The sequence below is a fragment of the Drosophila ananassae genome, chromosome 3L (genome assembly GCF_017639315.1).
Source record: "Drosophila ananassae strain 14024-0371.13 chromosome 3L, ASM1763931v2, whole genome shotgun sequence".
NCBI classification, from domain to species: Eukaryota; Metazoa; Arthropoda; class Insecta; order Diptera; family Drosophilidae; genus Drosophila; species Drosophila ananassae.
In genome coordinates this window covers 24,743,756-24,762,521 of record NC_057929.1, presented here as the reverse complement: position 1 = coordinate 24,762,521, position 18,766 = coordinate 24,743,756, and the positions used below count along the sequence as shown (strand labels likewise).

The window sequence follows — 18,766 nt, the reverse complement described above, 5'->3', positions numbered from 1 at the left end:
ACTGATGCCGCAGTATTAGTTACGGCGGCACCAAAACCCTTCCAGGTGATCAAAACACATTTTTGTTTCCCGGCTTGCCCCTGATACTTCGGAGATTGATATCTCGGCTTACATCAAAGCCAAAGCAAAAGCCGACATAAAGGTGGTGGATATTACAAAATTCAAATATTCTTACACCAGGCACACGTCATCTTTCAAAATACGTGTGCCCTTGCAGATGTTCAAGACGATCTGTTCCGCCATCTTTTGGCCAGAGAACATTTTCGTCCAAGAACATCAGCCAAGTACGGTAAAAAAAAAGATAACCAAACCTGTGGGTGTAAAACTCCCACATGTTAAGGCCACTGATCAACCTTCCACCTCATCTTCCTCAATCTCAAAAAACTAATGTCTTCATTAACACTTACCTATCAGAATACAAGAGGGTTACGTAGTAAACTTCCCAAACTGTATTCTGATAGTTCTTCTTTTGCATCCCACATTATTGTATTTACAGAAACTTGGTTAAAGCCGGAGATCTTAAGCTCCGAAGTTTTTCCTAGTAGGTACACCACTTTTAGATGTGATAGAACTTTGCGAAGGGGAGGAGGAGTGCTAATTTCTGTAGACTCCAAATTCGCTTCTGAAGAAGTAAAATCACAAGAGTTTGGTGACATTGAATTTCTTTGCATCAAAATCACTTTGTCCGATCAATCTTTGTATGTTACCTGTTCGTACATACCACCTTCGTCCGAACCGCCAACATACTGGCAACATTTGTCCGCTATTCGTTTGGTTTTCGATCGTCTGTCTGATGGTGACCAGCTGATAGCTCTGGGTGACTTTAATATCCCAGAACTTATGTGGTCAAATGTTGATAATTCACCGTCTTTACAGCTTAACTCCCACCATGACTTCCCTGAGGGCATGTTCGACATGTCACTCGGGAAAATTAACCACGTTAGAAATTCTTTAGGTCGGCTGTTGGACTTATATTTCGTTTCTGATCCTGATGGAATTACTCTTTCCAGAACTTTGCCACTTTCTAACCCTGAGGATCCATATCATCCCACTCTTGAGGTTTCAATCGAAAATAATTACTTTTTTGACCTTAAGTCTACAGTTAAATCTCAGAAAGTTCGTTTCTTTCGTAAGGCTGACTTTATGAAATTGAACAAGTTAATTTTGGAATTTGATTGGTCTGATTTACTGGCATGCGAGGATATAAACATCGCATTACAAAAATTTTATTACACTTTGAACATATTTTTCGACGCTTGCGTGCCGTGGAAATATCCGTCCGCTTCAACGAATCCGCCTTGGTATTCAAGGCACCTTATAAATTTAAAGAATAGTATGAGTAGACTTTTAAACAAACATAGATTATCTGGCTGTACAGTTAGTTATTCAAGATACTTAGTAGCTCGGTCCAATTTCACCGTGCATAACGCAGAATGTTATAGGAGTTATATTCGCCGCTGCAGGATTCAGTTTACTCAGGATCCGAAGCAGTTTTATAACTTTGTAAACACTAAGCGTAAACATGTATCTTTTCCGCCACTGCTTACGTTTGAGAACTCTTATGCGAACACCGATCAGGCAATGGCCGATCTCTTTGCACAGTTTTTTCAAACTACCTATTCACCTAGCAGCAGTTTAGCTCAGCCTTACACTTATAATATCCAATCAGCCAACCTTATATTTTGCCCATCTTTCGATCAAAGTGGTGTGTTATCGGATCTTCTTAAGGTTAAGCCCGTGTATTCGCCAGGCCCTGATGGAGTACCAGGCTGTGTTCTGAAGTACTGCGCCGAGGCACTGTGCAAACCGCTTGTTAAACTCTTTAATCTATCGCTGGAAACTTCGATCTTTCCCTTTATGTGGAAGGAATCCTTCATAATTCCGCTGCATAAAAAAGGGAAAAAATCCGACGCTGCTAATTATAGAGGCATCTCTAAATTGTCAGCAATTCCCAAGCTTTTTGAAAAACTTATCACTCCACATTTGCAACACCTATGTAGTTCAATAATAGCTCCGTGCCAGCATGGCTTCATGAAGCGCCGCTCCACCACTACCAACTTATTGGAGCTAACATCTTTTATCACGGATGGCTTCCGGAATGGCTTACAAACAGACGTCATATACACTGACTTCAGTAAAGCATTTGACTCTGTTAACCATTCGCTTCTTATAAGTAAACTCAGTCTTTTGGGATTCCCAACTGATCTTCTTATGTGGATTTCGAGCTACTAGGTAGGGAGAACCCAACGTGTTTTCTTTAAAGATGTTACCTCGCGTGTAGTCCGCGCCACATCGGGGGTGCCCCAAGGAAGCCATCTTGGACCCCTACTTTTTACTCCGCTTATTAACGACTTGCCCCTTGCCTTAACTAATTCACTTGTACTTATGTACGCTGATGACGTTAAGCTATGCCTTCAGTATAAATTTACTAGCGCCCAGTCTAGACTTCAATCCGATTTGGATAAACTTCAAAATTGGTGTTTAGCAAATAACCTAAAGCTTAATGGATCGAAATGTAAACTTATGTCTTTTTACCGATCTAGTCCTCACCAGGCTATGTACTTTCTCTATGGGAACGCCTTAGAACGATTAACTCAGGTTAACGATCTAGGTGTCCTATTAGATTTGAAACTTAAATTTACCGACCATGTATCTACCATGGTTAATAAAGCTATGGATGTGCTTGGTTTTATTAAAAGATGGTCAAAAGAATTTAATGACCCGTACATAACTAAAACGTTATATACATCACTGGTCCGTCCGATTCTTGAGTATGGATCGTGTGTCTGGAGTCCTCAATATGGAGTACACCAAGATCACATTGAATCTGTACAAAAAAACTTCCTTACTTTTGCTCTTAGGGGACTTAATTGGGATGCAAATCTTTACCTCCCCTCTTATCATAGTAGACTTTTACTAATCAACTTACCAACATTAACAAATCGTAGAACGATGCTGGGTGTCATGTTTCTATATAATCTTATTTATGGAAATATAGACAGCCAGCATTTACTAACACGTTTAAACTTTAACATTCCTAGTAGAAGGACCAGAAACTTTCGTCCTCTACTCCTCAGCCATTGTAGTTCGACATATGCCCAACACGATCCGTTCAGGGTATTATGTTCGGACTACAATGGTCTCTACCACATCTTATCACTTTGCTCTACTAACAATCTTAAATCGCTTATATTAACCGCCTTATCTATGCAACACTCTTCCTCGTAATATCTTTCTCCTAATCCTCGCTTATCTATCTCGGATCTATTCCCGCGATTCGAGCCGTACGTTACGCGGCAGCGTCCCTCGGTGGAGGTGGGAGGTGGGCTGTACGTATGCAGTGGGAACCGCGCAAAAAAAAAAATTTTCCTTTTTTTTATTCCCAATATTAAATAATGGCCTTCCGCAATGACAACAAAGAAAAATGAATTACATTTTTTTTCTTAAATTAATTAATAAATATTTAATAAAAATTAATGGAATCTTGGAACATTATTTTTAATGCTCTTGCCGTGTTCCAACATTAAAACAAAAAACCTTGCTAAAGTTAATCATAAACCCTTGCTATCAAATTTGAATTGAAAATAAATAAGTTACTTTGGAGACATTTTACGATATACATTTAGGAAATAATATTAGAGAATACCCGCTATGGAAGACAAGATTCTCTTCATAAACATGATTCTTGATATTATTTTTACATAGACATATATAATATTATTGCCTATTAATGCGACTTATTATTTCTTATACCAACTTATAAAGATATAAATTCTAAGATAATTTGTTTTCTCGATTATAACATATCTAATAGATACATTTAATTATATACTTGATTTAAATTTCCTTCTTTTGCCTTATGAAACTTAATAACCATGAATAAATTTTATAACGTTTAAAAATGAATTGCTAATCTATTATCTAGAGGAGTCATGCAGGATGAAGATGGCAGGTGAAATTAAATAGCCGGATTTTCTTTGGGATCATCAATAATTATTTCGCGGACTTGGTGATCATGGAAGGGTGGGCAACGGCTGTGGCAAAACATCCGCTCAGCTTTACATCGTCTGCTGCAACTCCACCAGCGCAGTCGCAACGGCCTTAATTACTCTGAATGTCGAAAGCAATGCAAGAATCCTTTTTATCCCCTTTCCCGATATTTCCTTCAGTACGTACTAACCCCCCCCGCACGCGAATATCTTTTAAATAATCGATTGATAACTGCGAGCGAGTAGCACAAGGACCCTAGGGATCCACTCCCTTCTACCGACCAAAAAGCCGGAACCAGCGCGTGCATCCTCCTTGCAGCTACACAACCATCTGCCCGCTTACATGGTTACATGTTACAAGGGTATGGCGACTTCGTAGTTTATGGTGGGTTGAACAATACAGTAGTTTGTACCTCCCTCTGACATGAAGTGGTGTTCCAGCCTAGTTTGACTAAAACTAGTCCTGCTCCATAAATTCGCCTCACGCAGTATTTATTGCCGATGAGGCTAGCTTTATCCCAATAAGTTCCACCGGTAGTAGGTCAAGGATGAAGTCTAGGCTGGGCGTACTACTCAGACTGCCTGGCCAGACGTGGTATTTTATACTTCCTAGTAAACAGAATGTGGTCTGACTTGGACAGATTTCTACGACCGTTTGTATGTGCCCATGCTGAGAGCATTCCCAGCTTCTCCGTTATTAAATCGTACAAAGTTTGCGGCGATTTCTCTACAAAGGCGATAGCAACATCATCAGCAATAGGTAAGGGATAGCAAAGGGAAGTACTTTTGTTGGTGCGACTCTTCAGCCGTATTATCGTGGATTCGAGATAAGCCTGTCAGGTTTAACGTTTTCAATTATTTCACCGCAAAGGCCCACCACCGCCATTCTGCATGCACTAAGGAGGTTTATTTCTATCTGGAATAAGCCTCGACAGATCTGGACGACAAGGCGGACGACGGACGACGAACCATTATCCAAAGATCTGGAAGCTTCTCAATATTTGCGGCTTTTTCAGTTTCTGGTAGTCTTGCGAATTAACATGCGGCGATTCAAGATCGACCAGTAGACCGATTTGAAAATCCATGGCAGCTATATGATCTTCTTTGACACCAGAAAGCGCATAGGGTACTACGTTTAAGGTTCCTATCCGTGCTCTATTCGGAATCTAAGCCCTTGGAACTTAAATGCCCACCAGGCCAACCTCGAGTTCAAGTCTTCTTGCGTCATCAGCCACTTCAGCGATGCGTGATCCGTGATATCCATAAAATCCAGCCCCTCTACGTAAGACCTGAATCTTTTTATGCTCACCAAGGCTGCTAAAGACTCTTGATCCGTAATAGTGCAATTTCGCTATGCCCTGTTCAATTTTTTTTCACATAAAAGCTATCAGGTATTTCATCTCCTTGATCCGTTTTCTGGTCAAACACTCCACCAACTACTGCTTTACTGGCGTCGAATAAAAAATCTCTGAGTATAATCTGGACTACGCAGCACTGGAGCACTTAAAAGCTAAATTTTCAAGGATTCGAAAGACTCTTTTCCTTCCGGAGTCAGACTTAACTTCTGCTTAGGCTTCAGCAAATCGCTTAACGGTGTTGATACGGCAGCGAAGTTATCTATAATTTCTCCTATACCACCCCGCTAAACCAAAAAATCCTCCTTAAAGCTCTTAACGTGGTTGGCAAAGTAAATTGGTTATGGCGCAAATTGTTTCAGTCCAACTTTTTTAATATGTTCCGGACTGTGAAAACTGTTTTACATCTCGATTTGGGTCCAACGAAATTTGCCAGAAAGCATCTTTCAGATCCAATTTGCATCTGTGCATAGCTTAAGGAAGTCTGCTAATGATACCATTTATCTGTGGCAGCGGATAAGAATCCTTCTCTGTGATTGCGTTCACTTTGCGGCTATCCAGATATAATCTAACATTCTCTGGCACTTTCCCACTCTTCTATCACCCCTAGCAAAAGCATTCTATCAATTTCTGCGTCAAGCAGCTTTTTCATAGCCAGTAATACCGGGAAATGTCTTTATTTAATTGGATTTGCAATTCCAGTATCTATCGTGTGTGACAGAAGTGAGGTTTTTCCTAAAAAGCAGCGAAAGAAGGGAATTTTCCAATCACACTGTTTAGTTGCGCACTTTGCAACTCAGTAAGAAGATGCTGCTCGGAGTTACCTGTTAGCTCTCCTACTATTAATGGACTTGGAAGCAGATGGAATTGCTTCCACATGTCGATCTCCAGGTACATATCTTGCTTCAGTGAAGGAATAATGTAAAATTATGTTTTCTTCTCTTCCCCTTTATATTCTACTTTAGTATTAAATATTTTGCCGTACAGGCAGAGTGGTTTATTGCTACAAATATATTCTTTTGCTAGGTCTTCGCCTATTCGACTCATATCAGTCCCGGTATCTAGCAGCCCTTCCCTTTTTCTTTCCAGCAGATTCACTACCGTATATGGTCGATTATCCTGGCTATTTTTTCGAATTGCTCCCATTATCTTAGTGGTTTTCCAGAATTCTCTCATCCGTTTACTGTTACGAGAAGTTTTCTGCGAATTTTCCGCTTACTTGGGTAACTGTAGGCTCCTTGTTTTGAGAAATAGGTAGTTCGCTAAACTTTTGCTTTTGAATTTTACTTAGTTTCTCTGAGCTGCTCGGTGGAACCTGGCGTTTAGCAGATGTGTGATGTCAGACGCGAGAAAAGATTATTTTTAGTGCCAGGTATGTTAATTCTAACCCTATGTTAACCGTATAAATAAAGCTTTACATCCCCAAAGTATCGCCAACAATAAAGAAACCGCAGTTTCCAGTTATTTATTATATGGTATACTTTCCTCTGATCGGCCACTGATCGGACACGTTTGACCAACAAGAAGTTGGACGAGCTGTTCGTGGTTATCCTGCTTTCTCTGCAGGAATGGAAATACCTAATAGTTGTTCCAAGGGAGTATTCCGCCCATCTAAATTTGCATGTTCCCTATTTCCCTGCTGTCCTCGCCCCATGTCAGTCTCAATATTAGTCTCAATCAAACTTGCCATCTTCGTTCTTAACTGCGTTAGCAACTCATTTTGCCTTGCCTTAACAGCGGCTGCAATCTCAACACTTGAAGTACTCATTTGTGCTGCTGATTGTTCCTGACTTGTCCTGCCAACTTTTCATATAGAGCTTCATATGTAATAAAATAACTCGAACCCGCAATATTTTTTTGCTCAAACTAGCCTCGCCTAGCCTAACCTAATTTCGGCTAAGGAATGAAACTTATCTGCTCAAACTGGGCAGCAAGCTTTTTGGGATAAAATTTGAGATAGAAAATTGTCATACGTAAATTTTGTGTCACACTATTTTGTGTTACTGAGTGCAATTTATAGTCCCACCAAATAACTAATGCCGAAACGTTGGGCGCCAAAAATAATAAAAAAGTTGTGATTATCCCTGAAATGGGTAACTTGTTAGTAGGCAGGATGTTGGGGATATGGCCGCACGTATGTTTTCCGGCTACTGGCTCATCACAAATGGCGGAGTGAAGTTATTAAATTGCCATATCTCGAGGGCTACGCGCTTATAATCACTTTGAACAGCAGTCCACGAGGTGACGACCTGTATGCCTTTGCGAGAAGACTCTATATATAGCCAAATAATTAAAAATTGTCTGTAGGCATCCGATCTGAATCAATTATATAAAAATCGAATGGTATTGTTTTAAATAGATAAATTTGTTCCAAAAGTCATTTGGTTTGGGAGAAATTAGGGTGAAAGTAAACAAATTTTGAATCACTAAATTGGGACTGGTGGAGACATTGGATAGAATATAAACTGGATAAAATATGGATAGAATATAAACTGCCTTTGAGATGACGCAACTTTTGATTTATCGCTTATATCTGGCAAAACTTGTTTACTCATGGTATAGTCCTATAAGTGGAGCTCCTAATTTTGTGCAGCCACCTGTGAAGCTTGGTGTTACCACTAACCATACAACATATAGACTTCTCATTTCATACAACGAAAATGGACGCAAAAATTGCTTGCAACAGGCCCCAGCAGGCCCCAGAGAGAATCTTACTCTCATTCTTACGCTCATAATCTCATTGAACTTTTTTGGTTGTTCAGTCGCAGAAAAGCGCATAATCAAGAAGGTTCTTCCGCTGTTAAACTGATCTTTATATGTATGCGTGCTCACACATTCACATACACGGTGTCATGTGTGTGTGTTTGACCTCGTTTTAAAGCCAGCTAAATCGAGTTTTGTAACTTTTCAGGCATGCTACCCTAAGAATATGGAAGTATTCATTTTTATTTAACTACGACAAAATTTTATTATATTTTATATTATATCTTTTAATATTTCAGCATACAGATTAGGTGGAAGCAGTAAAATGCTTTACATATATATTTACGAAATTACGTATTTATATGCTTACGAAAAAATAAAAATCGTTGTACTAAGATAGGATCAAGGTATCTTTCAGTTGGTTTCACTTAAAACCCAAATTTCACTGTTGTTTGGTTATTGGTGTTACGTATACATACATACATATGTATGTAAGCTAAATTAAGTTAGTTTGCAGTAGTAGTTATTGGTCCTTTGCTGATGACGATGTCTTCAGACGCGGGTAATGCGGTTGTCACTGGCGGTTGCCTAGGGGGTTCTTCCTTCTTGCGGGAAGTTATGGTGGGAGTCACCAACTCCATTGCTACTGCCCCTAAGGCCAGGTAACCAATGATTGACCAATCGGATTTCATTGACGATGGCACCTTCTGAGATATGTGCCCCTTGTATGGGCACAGGTGGGCCGTCAGCCAATCGGGTACAACAGGGGGAGAAACGCATGAGCTCATGTGCCGTAACTGTGTACACCGATGGTAGTGCGACTATACTCTCCACGTGAGGGCGGCTGGTAACAGGTCCCGGTTAGGTCATGTCTCTGCCGAGGATGCTGGCTAATTGTAGTCGGGCGGGGAGAAGAAAACTCCCTTCCTCAAATCACCCCAATCCAAGGTGGAACAGCATATGCCGAGGGATGCATGTCCGGGGGATGCACGGACGTTAATATGCGGACTCTGGGGGACCGGCCGACCCCTCAGTTTTAGCCAGGCTTATCATGACAAGCGGGCTATGTCATGATGGACGAACCCCTTCCCGCCTACTAGTGGGTCCAAAAATGAACGATAATATTATAACAAAAAAAACAAACAGTGGAGAACGGAACTCCCTAAGAAAGTCCGGAAATGGGATCTCGGATCCGTCAATCTCCAAGGCAGATAGAGGCCAAAGAGATGCTGGGATGGCGAAGCTCCCCACTGAGGGACAACATCCGGAGGCGAGCGGCGCCGGTGTAGGGGGAGATGCCAAGGCACCGACCCCCAAAACGGGGCCCACTATGGGACCACCGAACGGTGTGGGGGGTAAGATCCCTGAATCGAGCTCCTTTCGCACCGGCGGCACCCCTAAGGAAGGCCCCGGTCCGACGACTGCTGGCCCCCTGCAGCGGAAGGGCTCCTATAAAGATAGGAGGAGAGCGGCCTTCATCCTGATGAGAGCAGACCCATCGGCGGAGTCCAATCCCGATCAGGCTGAAATAATATAATGGGCGAGGGAAATCCTGCCTGACTTTCAGCCAGCAAGAGCGGGAGCCAGATTGGACTCAAAGAAGCCGACAGGAGTAGGCGACTCTGCCAAGGAGAGTGCACAGAGTGCGAAAAGGCAGAGGTTGACCGACGGTGGAGCGCCCCTAGCTAAGAAGATGAAGGTGCAGACACAGAGTAACAGATCCTTCGCCGAAGTTACCAAGGGCAGGACCATCATTGGGGTCATTGATAATGGCTCCAAAGATGGCCTGATCCCCAAGGAGCTTTGGCGTAAGGTAGTGAATGAGCTGCATGGGCGCTTCATGGAGGAGATGCTCAAGAGCGGAGGACCTCCACCGGACTGCGAAGACGCAGGGTGGTACCAGGGTCGCATCAAGGTGATAGCGTGCCAAGATGCGAGGTCTGTAAGCCTCTACAAGCGAATGATTGCGTCGCTTGGGGAGGTCTACCCCGGAGCCAGACTGGAGGCGGTGGACTGGGACAAAATCCCCAGCAAACCGAGGGCCTGCGTATGACTGATAGAGAAGCCGGCGGACCCTGCCACCATTCTGGCCATGCTTAAAATGTGCAATCCCACACTCCCTACGGCGGACTGGAGGGTCGCCAAGGTGGAGGAAGCAGTGGGACTGAGAAGGCAGGTTGTCCTCACTCTTAATGAGGAGACTGCGAAGATCCTGGAGGGTGCCGGTAGCCGTATCAAATACGGGTTCGAGCACGTTGCGGTGAGGATCTACAAGTCGGATGCGAAGAGTAAACCTGGAGGCATCGACTTGGAGATGGACGCACAGGAGCTAGACTCGGGGGAACCGACCGAAGAGGTCCGCCCAGAAGGAATGTCGGATGTGGAGGAGGACATTCTGGAAGGGTACACCTCAGAGGAGAGTGACCTGGCGAGGGCTCTTGGTGGCGTCGGCATGGAGGAGGACTCTTTGCTGGGCTCCGACACCGAGGCGGAGGTTACTGTGGTGGAGAATCTAAAGGATGTCCCTGACATTCCTGCAGATAAACCTCCATCACAGTAAGGTGGCTTCCGCCGCCCTCCTGCTCCATCTTGCAGAGGATGGAGCTGACGTGGCCCTCATCCAAGAACCCTGGATCCACGGAGACAGGATTCTCGGTCTGGGGGCGTCGGACTTCAGGCTGTACACAGCCGATGTAACAGGTAAAAAGCGAGCATGCATACTCGCAAAGAAAAGCCTTAATACCTTCTTGCTACCAAATTTCAGCAATGAAGATTACGTAGCCGCATCGATAGAGGGCCCAGACGGCCATCTAAGAATATGCTCGGCATATATGGGTCACGACCACCTAGGACCTCCACCCCATTCGCTACTCAGTCGGCTTGTGGAAGACAGCGAAAGGAAGGACATCGACCTAATAATAGGATGCGATGCCAACGCTCATCACAGTCAGTGGGGAAGCACTGACACAAACGAGAGGGGTGAGTCAATCTTCGATTTTATCCTCAGCTCTAAGCTTTTAGTGGGTAACCGAGGTTCAGAACCCACTTTCGTAGTCAAGAACAGAAGGGAGGTTCTTGATGTCACATTATTCTCGCACTCCCTGGCTGATGCAATCACCAGCTGGAGAGTCCTTGACAAACACTCATTTTCAGACCATCGCTATATTGAGATAGTAGTAAATTTTGAAAACTTCACCAAGCAAGCAGTACGAAATCCTAGAAAGGCAAACTGGGAGCTCTATAAAAATATACTAGATAGATCCTTAGGCGAACCGCCTTCGGAGACCATCGAGACCTATGAGGGGCTCAACGCCATGGTAGACAAGCTTTTTGCGACTAGTGCAAAAGCTTACCACAAGGCCTGCCCCAAAAAAAAAATAAGTAGCAACAGATCGAAGAAGCCTCCGTGGTGGACCTCGTCTTTAGCCCCGTACAAAAAAAATGCACGTAGGGCCTTCAACCACGCGCACCGTACCAACACAGACGAGGCGTGGGAAACCTATAAAGCTGAACTTACAATATAACAAAGCAATATAACAAAGAATTGCGCAAGGCAAAGAGGGTTGCCTGGGCCAATTTCTGCACCAACATTCAGGAGACATCAGAGGCCGCCCGCCTAAGAAAGATTCTCTCTACTACAGCCCCCATCGCAGGTTACATTAAGAACACGGAGGGGTGCTGGACAACCTCAAGCCTGGAAACCCTGGAGACCCTTATCAACGCACACTTCCCGGGTTGCTCTTCGGAAGGAACAACCCAGGTGATGCGTAGCCAGGGTCATCAGGGCTCGCTCAACTACCTTCTTAGTGACAGAAACCTGAAATGGGCAATGGACAGTTTTAAACCCTTCAAATCTCCGGGACCGGACGGTATTCTACCAGCTCAGTTATCCAGAGCCGGTATTAACCTAAGGAAATGGATTAAGAAAATCTTCAGCACAGTCTTCACTACTGGTATGATACCAAAGGCATGGCTGTGCACGAAGGTTGTATTCATACCCAAGGCGGGGAAACCATCCCACTGCACCCCCAAGGACTTCAGACCTATAAGTCTGTCTTCCTTTCTCCTTAAGACTATGGAAAGACTCTTAAGTCTCCATCTACAACTTAAAATTAACCCAAACGACATCTCATGCTCTCAGCATGCCTACAAAAGGGGCCGTTCAACAGAAACAGCCCTGCACGATATCACTATGATCGCCGAACGAGCGATTAATTTCAAGGAATACGCACTTGTGGCTTTTCTAGACATAGAAGGGGCCTTCAATAACATCCTACCGTGCTCAATAATCGACGCACTGACGGGACTTGGAATAGACAATCGATCAACTCACCTAATACGGCAGATCCTGGTTAACAGGAGTGTCGAGGCTACACTTGGAGGTTCGACTATTCGAAGATACGTCAAGAGGGGCACCCCACAAGGAGGTGTACTCTCACCACTACTCTGGAACGTGGCGGTTAACAGCCTACTACGATCCTTAGAGGGTGGCGGATGTAAGATCATTGCGTACGCGGACGATGTTGCTATTGCCTTCGTGGGGAAATTCCCACAGACGCTATGCGACCTAATGACAGGGAAGCTCGAAGTTCTGTCGGCCTGGGCGCAAAAGAACGGGCTGGGAGTCAACTCATCCAAGACAGAGCTCGTGCTGTTCACCAGGAAGTACAAAATAACTAACTTAAGACTTCCGAAGCTCCTAGGAGAAACACTAGCTCTTAGTGATAGTGCGAAGTACCTAGGTATCACACTAGACAGGAAACTGGACTGGAAGCTGAACACCGCTGAAAGGACTAAGAAAGCGGCAATAGCACTCTATACCTGCCGCAAGGCGGTACGCCTGAAATGGGGAATGTCCCCGAAGATGGTCAGATGGTTATACACAGCGATCATCAGACCAATTCTATTCTATGGTGTTGTCGTCTGGTGGCCCGCCCTAGACAACTAGACAACCTGGCAGCCAATAGGAAATGGAATAATCTCCAGACCTGTAAAACATCACGTTTGATCTGGCCGACACGCTCTCAGAAAAGATCGGCGAGACTCATTGCTCTGACTAGACCGGAATGCAGCCTAGCGATTGGTGAAATCTCGGTGAAACCCTTGCTCCAGCGGCAGCACAAGGAGCCCTTGCGGCTCAAGTGGAAGTGAGGGGGTATTCTATGACCCCCTTGCATCACCGCCCTAACCTAACCTAACCTAACCTATGGGCACAGGTGCCATTATCCACACACACGCGAGCCGGGCTATCATTTATAATTACAATCCCCTCATCAACGTAAGTAAGGTGTATATATCGTTTTGATGGATTTCGCAATGCGTCGTCCCTCCAGCGTGGAGCTTTTGAGCGTAGATCTTTTTCGCGACAGCCGGCAAAATATAGCAAAATATAGCATTCTAGGTCAGCATGATCTAAGATGCTAGGTCTAACAACATTCACCTTGGCAAGTGCTACTGCCAGTATTAAACCCTGCAGCTCCATTGTTATCATCCTAGTTGGAGTTAAAAGCATCTCGAATAGGTGCCCTGTTTCAATTTGGGACTTTTTAGCTAACCTCAGAAGTTGGTTGACAGTAGCGGAAATTTTATTAACTTGAATTTGTACTTTATTGCTAAAATTTTTAATATAACCTGCGTATTGTTTGCATTTAATAATTGGAATTCCCTAAATTTAAAATTCCCTTCTTTAAGTCTTCCGCGTCCGGCTTTCATGCCACTACTTTCAACGCGGTCCCTAGGAAGTCTAAGCTTCTTGGTACCCTATGATGGATGCTCAACGAGTAGGTCGCGTAGATGGGCGACATAAACAACCAAGAGTTTTTGCATGTGAGACTGAGGGAACATGTCGTTCATTCCATTAGTTTCTTCTATGACACGCCTATATTCCGAGAGATTCGCAAAGTGTTTTACAAACGCGATGGGAGGACCCATACTAGAATTCGGCCATCAACGATGGGAATGTATTAGGATTTAGAATAGTCCGTGATGCGTGCCGATGTTGAGGCCAAAAGGAAAATCAGGGATATGGTTGTGAACCTGAAAAAAAGTACAATAAAAAATGAAAAATTATCAGGCGTGGGATAATATAGTCACGCTCGGCCTACCTAAGGTTGTCTTTGTGGACCACCCTCCCCTTAATGTGGACTGTGGTTCCCATGTTCGCCATGTTTTTTCGGTTTTTTCTTCACATAACGGGGAGAGTTTGTTTCCTAGGCGTTTGTTAAATTTCATTAGGACCTTTTCGCCAACCTCGAACACTCTATTTTGTCGGGAAGCGTTTTCTCTGTTCCGGAGCTTGTCCTGGGCGAGTTTTATCTTATCCTGTATTTCGTATTGTGGCTCATTTGATTGAGTCTAAACCACGTCGGCAGGCCTCTTGTCGATGACCGAATGAATAGATTTGTTGTATCTGGTCGTAGCCAGTAGGATCAGCTCTACGGTATCGCTAATGCCTTTGTCGATTTTAAGGCATCTAGAAAGCTCTATCATCAGAGTGCTGTCGAAGCGTTCCATTTGTCCGTTTGAGACACTGTGGAGATCGGTGCATTTGAAATGCTAACGGCAGGTTCCTGTTTCTTGGATGTCTGTCGTATTTTGCCTTGGCGCAAGTCCTGCAAGAATCGACTATTTCGTGCGCCATTTTGGTCATTTTCGGAAAGTAGTACTCGTAGCGTACCTGCTTCACGTTTTCCTGGGCATATCTGTGAGCTCTGTTGTATACGACAGTGACAATCAATTTGTCCTGTATCATTGCTAGCGTGTGCAAATTGCAATGAATGGCGTTTACGCCTTTACGCACTATTATGTCCGCGAGCTCCTCCAGCAATGACTCCTCGCAAGTGAAGTCAATGTTTTGCCGTCTCTTGTTTCCAAAGAGAACAAAGCTACGTTTTGACGAAAAGCGGGCTTCCTCCAGAGTTATCTGGTTTTGAAAGCAATTGAGAGGCTTGTCCGTGGATGGGATGGTGTGGGTTAGCGACAGCTTACTGTGAATTGTGGCCGCGCTTGGAAATGCCTCTTCCTCTTTTACAACGTTGAGTTGTTGCCTCGAGAGGGCATCCGCAACGAGGTTGTCTTTGCCAGGTATGTAATGGACCTTGGCACCACACTCGTCGATGCGTTCTTTCTATATTTTAATTTTTGTGTTCAGAATAGAATTCGACACCGCGTAGGTCAGCGGTTGGTAGACATTTATATTTTTGACCCCTTATAGGTACTGATGCAGCTTTTCTAGTGACCAAACTATGGCTAACAGCTCCCTTTCGTTGGTAGCGTAGTTAACCTCTCTGTCCTAGAGGTTCTAGATATCATAGTAATGGGTATTCCCTTTTGGAAAAGCAATGCGCCAATGCCGTATGCTGAGGCATCTGTCGTTAGATAAAATGTCTTTTTATAATCGGGGTACCTGAGGATAACATCCTCAGAGGCCAGGATGTAACGAAGCTTTTCGAAGGCTAGCCGTTGTGGCTCGGTAAACTGTACCTGGATGCTTCTGGATCTGTATCTGCTGACATTTCCATGTTCCCATTTTAAGATGCTCGAAGTGGGCTTAGCTATTGATGCAAAGTCTTTAATTAAGCACCTATAGTAGCTAGCCAAGCCCATGAATGACCTTACTTCAAACGCGTTTTTAGGCTCTGGGAATTCCTTGATGGCCCTGACTTTTTCTGGGTCTGTCGTAGTCCCTTCGCTGGTGACTATAAACCCCAAAAAGTTAACGTTTTTTTTGAAGAAGACCAATTTCTGCGCTGACAATCTCATTTCGGCGTCGTGCAGGCTCTTTAGAACACAGTCTAAGTGCCGTATGTGGGCGTTTTCGTCGATGGTTCTTTGGAAGATGCTGGCAGCATTCCTCAACCCGAATGGCAGTCGGTGAAACTCGTATTTTCCTCCGTTTACGGAAAAGGAAGTTTTCTCACGGTCGCATTCTGCCAGTATAATTTGGTGGTAGCCAGACTTCAAATCGAGCGTTTTGAAGTATTTGGCCTTGCCTAAATTCTCTAGTATTATTATCTCTATGATAATTGGCATGGGGTAGCGATCCGGTCTAATACCAGCCGCATCTTACGGTTGCCAGATTCGTCGGTGCCCTTTTTGTCTACTACCCATATTGGGTTATTGTAGGGGGATCTCGACTTCTGTATTATGCCGTTTTTTAGGTCTTGAATTTCGCCATTAAAGAAATCGGCTGCCCCCATCGGGTACGGGTAGGGTCTGGCATAAAGGGGCTCCTCATCAACTGTCCTGATGGTGGCTACCACTGACGTGTTGTAAGGTAGCGCCTTATTTGGGTTTGCAAAGGCAAATGCTATTCTGACTGAAGGTGGTGCGCTGGAGCAGTCCACTTAAGTAAAATTTACGTTGGGGCATGCTTGGAATTGTAGCTTTTCTACTTCGGAGCCCCATTTGAGGTGGCCGGCCGATGCCCCTGCCTGTTTTAACAGGTCAAGACCGATAATAGCGTCAAAGGAGGACAAATCTGGTAAGATGAAGAACGTAGCCTTCTAGTTGAATAGGGATACGAAGCATTTTTATGTGATTATGGTAACTCCATGGATAGCATGTACCGAAAATGGCGAATCTACTGGGCGGACGCCTTTCAATCCTTCGTGTGGACGGATAAAATTTTTTGACGCGCCCGTGTCTATTAAAAGCTTCATTTCTAGCCCCGCTACTCTTTGCCTGATGACGGGTAGCAGGGATTTTCCCCAAAAAAATTTATGACGTCCGAATCATATTCTTTAATGGCGTCGTCGTCAATTTCTCGAGTCGCGTCTGGAGCTGCGGCGGTATATTTCACTCCGGATTCGCCTGCGCCCTGCACGACAAGGTTAAGCCTCTGTCTTTTGTATGGACCCGATCGACCTCCTGCCCGACCGGTTTCCTGTTTTGGTATGCCGGGGCTTGAGATGGCTTAGGCGTCTTAGACAGTGATGGGTCGATGTCCATGGGTTCGGGGGTGCCTCCACTGGGTGGGGTAGAGTGCACTTGCACCTTGTGTTGCTTGGTGTAGTTTGGATTTTTGCCAGTGCTTGTCTTGGCATATGCCAGCGCAGGAGCCTGTCGGTGTTTTTGCGCCTTTGAATATTGTTTTTTATCTTTGTCCTCCTGGCTTCTTTTTTTTTCATACTTTTATCTTTTATTTGTTGGATCTTCTCTTATTTAGAGACTACCAACAATTTTAAAAATCTTAATCTAGTACATAATTAGTTTATCTTTGTAAACATCTATACTATGGGGCCTCCGATTTCAACGGGCTGGAAGGTCATTTCTTCTTAATCGGGATTGTTGACTAACTTGGTTTAGCGATCTGGCTAGAGGATTTTGGTGCGTGGAGAGTTTCCTTTTGTATTTTTCCTGGAGTTGAGAAATTTCGACTTTGACGAGAGGTATACCTAGGTCTCTATGGATATCTTCATTGCGAATATACCATAGAGCTCCAGTGATGGTTCTGAGCACTTTGGACTGTGCCTTTTGGATAACGTCTATATTGCTACTGCTTGCATTGCCCCAAAGTTCGGAGCCATACTTCCAGATAGGCTTTATTGAATTGTGGAGTAGTACTTTATATTCCAGTCGAAGTGGGGAACGAGGATTGATAAGCCAGTGCAGTCCTCTGGATTTATGTCTTAATTGGTCCCGTTTCGCTTCAATATGTTTTTTCCACGTAAGACGCCTGTCCAGGTGGACGCCGAGATATGTGATCTCATTCACAGAGGGGACTATGGTATTGTTTAGAGTCGGAGCGGGGCAGTTTTGTCTGTTGAGAGTAAAGGTAATGTGCTTAGATTTTTCACCGTTTATCTTTATACGCCAGTCCGCTATCCACTTTTCTATTAGTGCAAGGTGAGAGGAGAGGCTTGTGGATGCCTCCAGCGGGCATTTAGATCTTTTTAGTATGGCTGTATCATCGGCGAATGTTGACATAGTTAGACGCTAGTCTGTTGGAATATCTGCTGTATATAGAAGATATAGGGTGGGGCCGAGGACGCTTCCTTGGGGTACGCCCGCCTTAATTTCGAAGTTTTCTGTTGTAAAGTTTTTTTGTTTTACAGTGAACACTCGATTAAGCAGGTATGTTTTGAGCAGCTCATGACAGTTTTGTGGGAGTATTAGTTTTATTTTATACATAAGTCCTTGCAGCCAGACTCCGTCAAATGCCTAGGATATGTCCAGAAATATAGCAGAAAAGTATTCCCGCTGTTCATAGACGGTTCGAATTTCAGATGTGATAAGGTTCACCTGCTCTATGGTGCCATGCTTTTCTCGGAAGCCAAATTGATGTTCGGGGATTATATTATTCGAAGTCATATAAGGCGTGATACGGAGCAGTAGAAGTTTCTCAAAAAGCTTTGATAAGCATGAAAGTAGACTTATTGGTCTATATGAAGAGGCCAAAGCTTTGTCTTTCCCTGGTTTCGGTATCATTATTATAATGGATTTTTTCCATTGTTGGGGGAAGTGGCCAAGCTTTGTAATAGAGTTAAATAGAATTTTTATATAATTGATAGCGCACGCAGGGAGCTTCATAATCCTTTTTGGCGCAATGAGGTCATACCCTGGAGACTTATTTGGCTTGAGGTGCTCTTTGATGTTGTTCAGTTGTTTGAAATTCTATAGCTGGAATTGGATCTGAAATTGGTAGCTCTGGATGAATGAAAGGAGAGGCTGCTTGATTTGGAGTAAAAACTTTACAAAGGTGACTAGCAAAGACGCTTG

The 18,766-nt window shown here is 44.0% G+C and overlaps 1 protein-coding gene across 4 annotated transcripts in view; it reads left to right on the top strand.

The window, feature by feature from the left end:
- The window catches only part of LOC26514435 (Down syndrome cell adhesion molecule-like protein Dscam2), a 1,172,063-nt gene that overhangs the window by 959,085 nt on the left and 194,212 nt on the right, over positions 1–18,766 (top strand). The window lies entirely within an intron of this gene.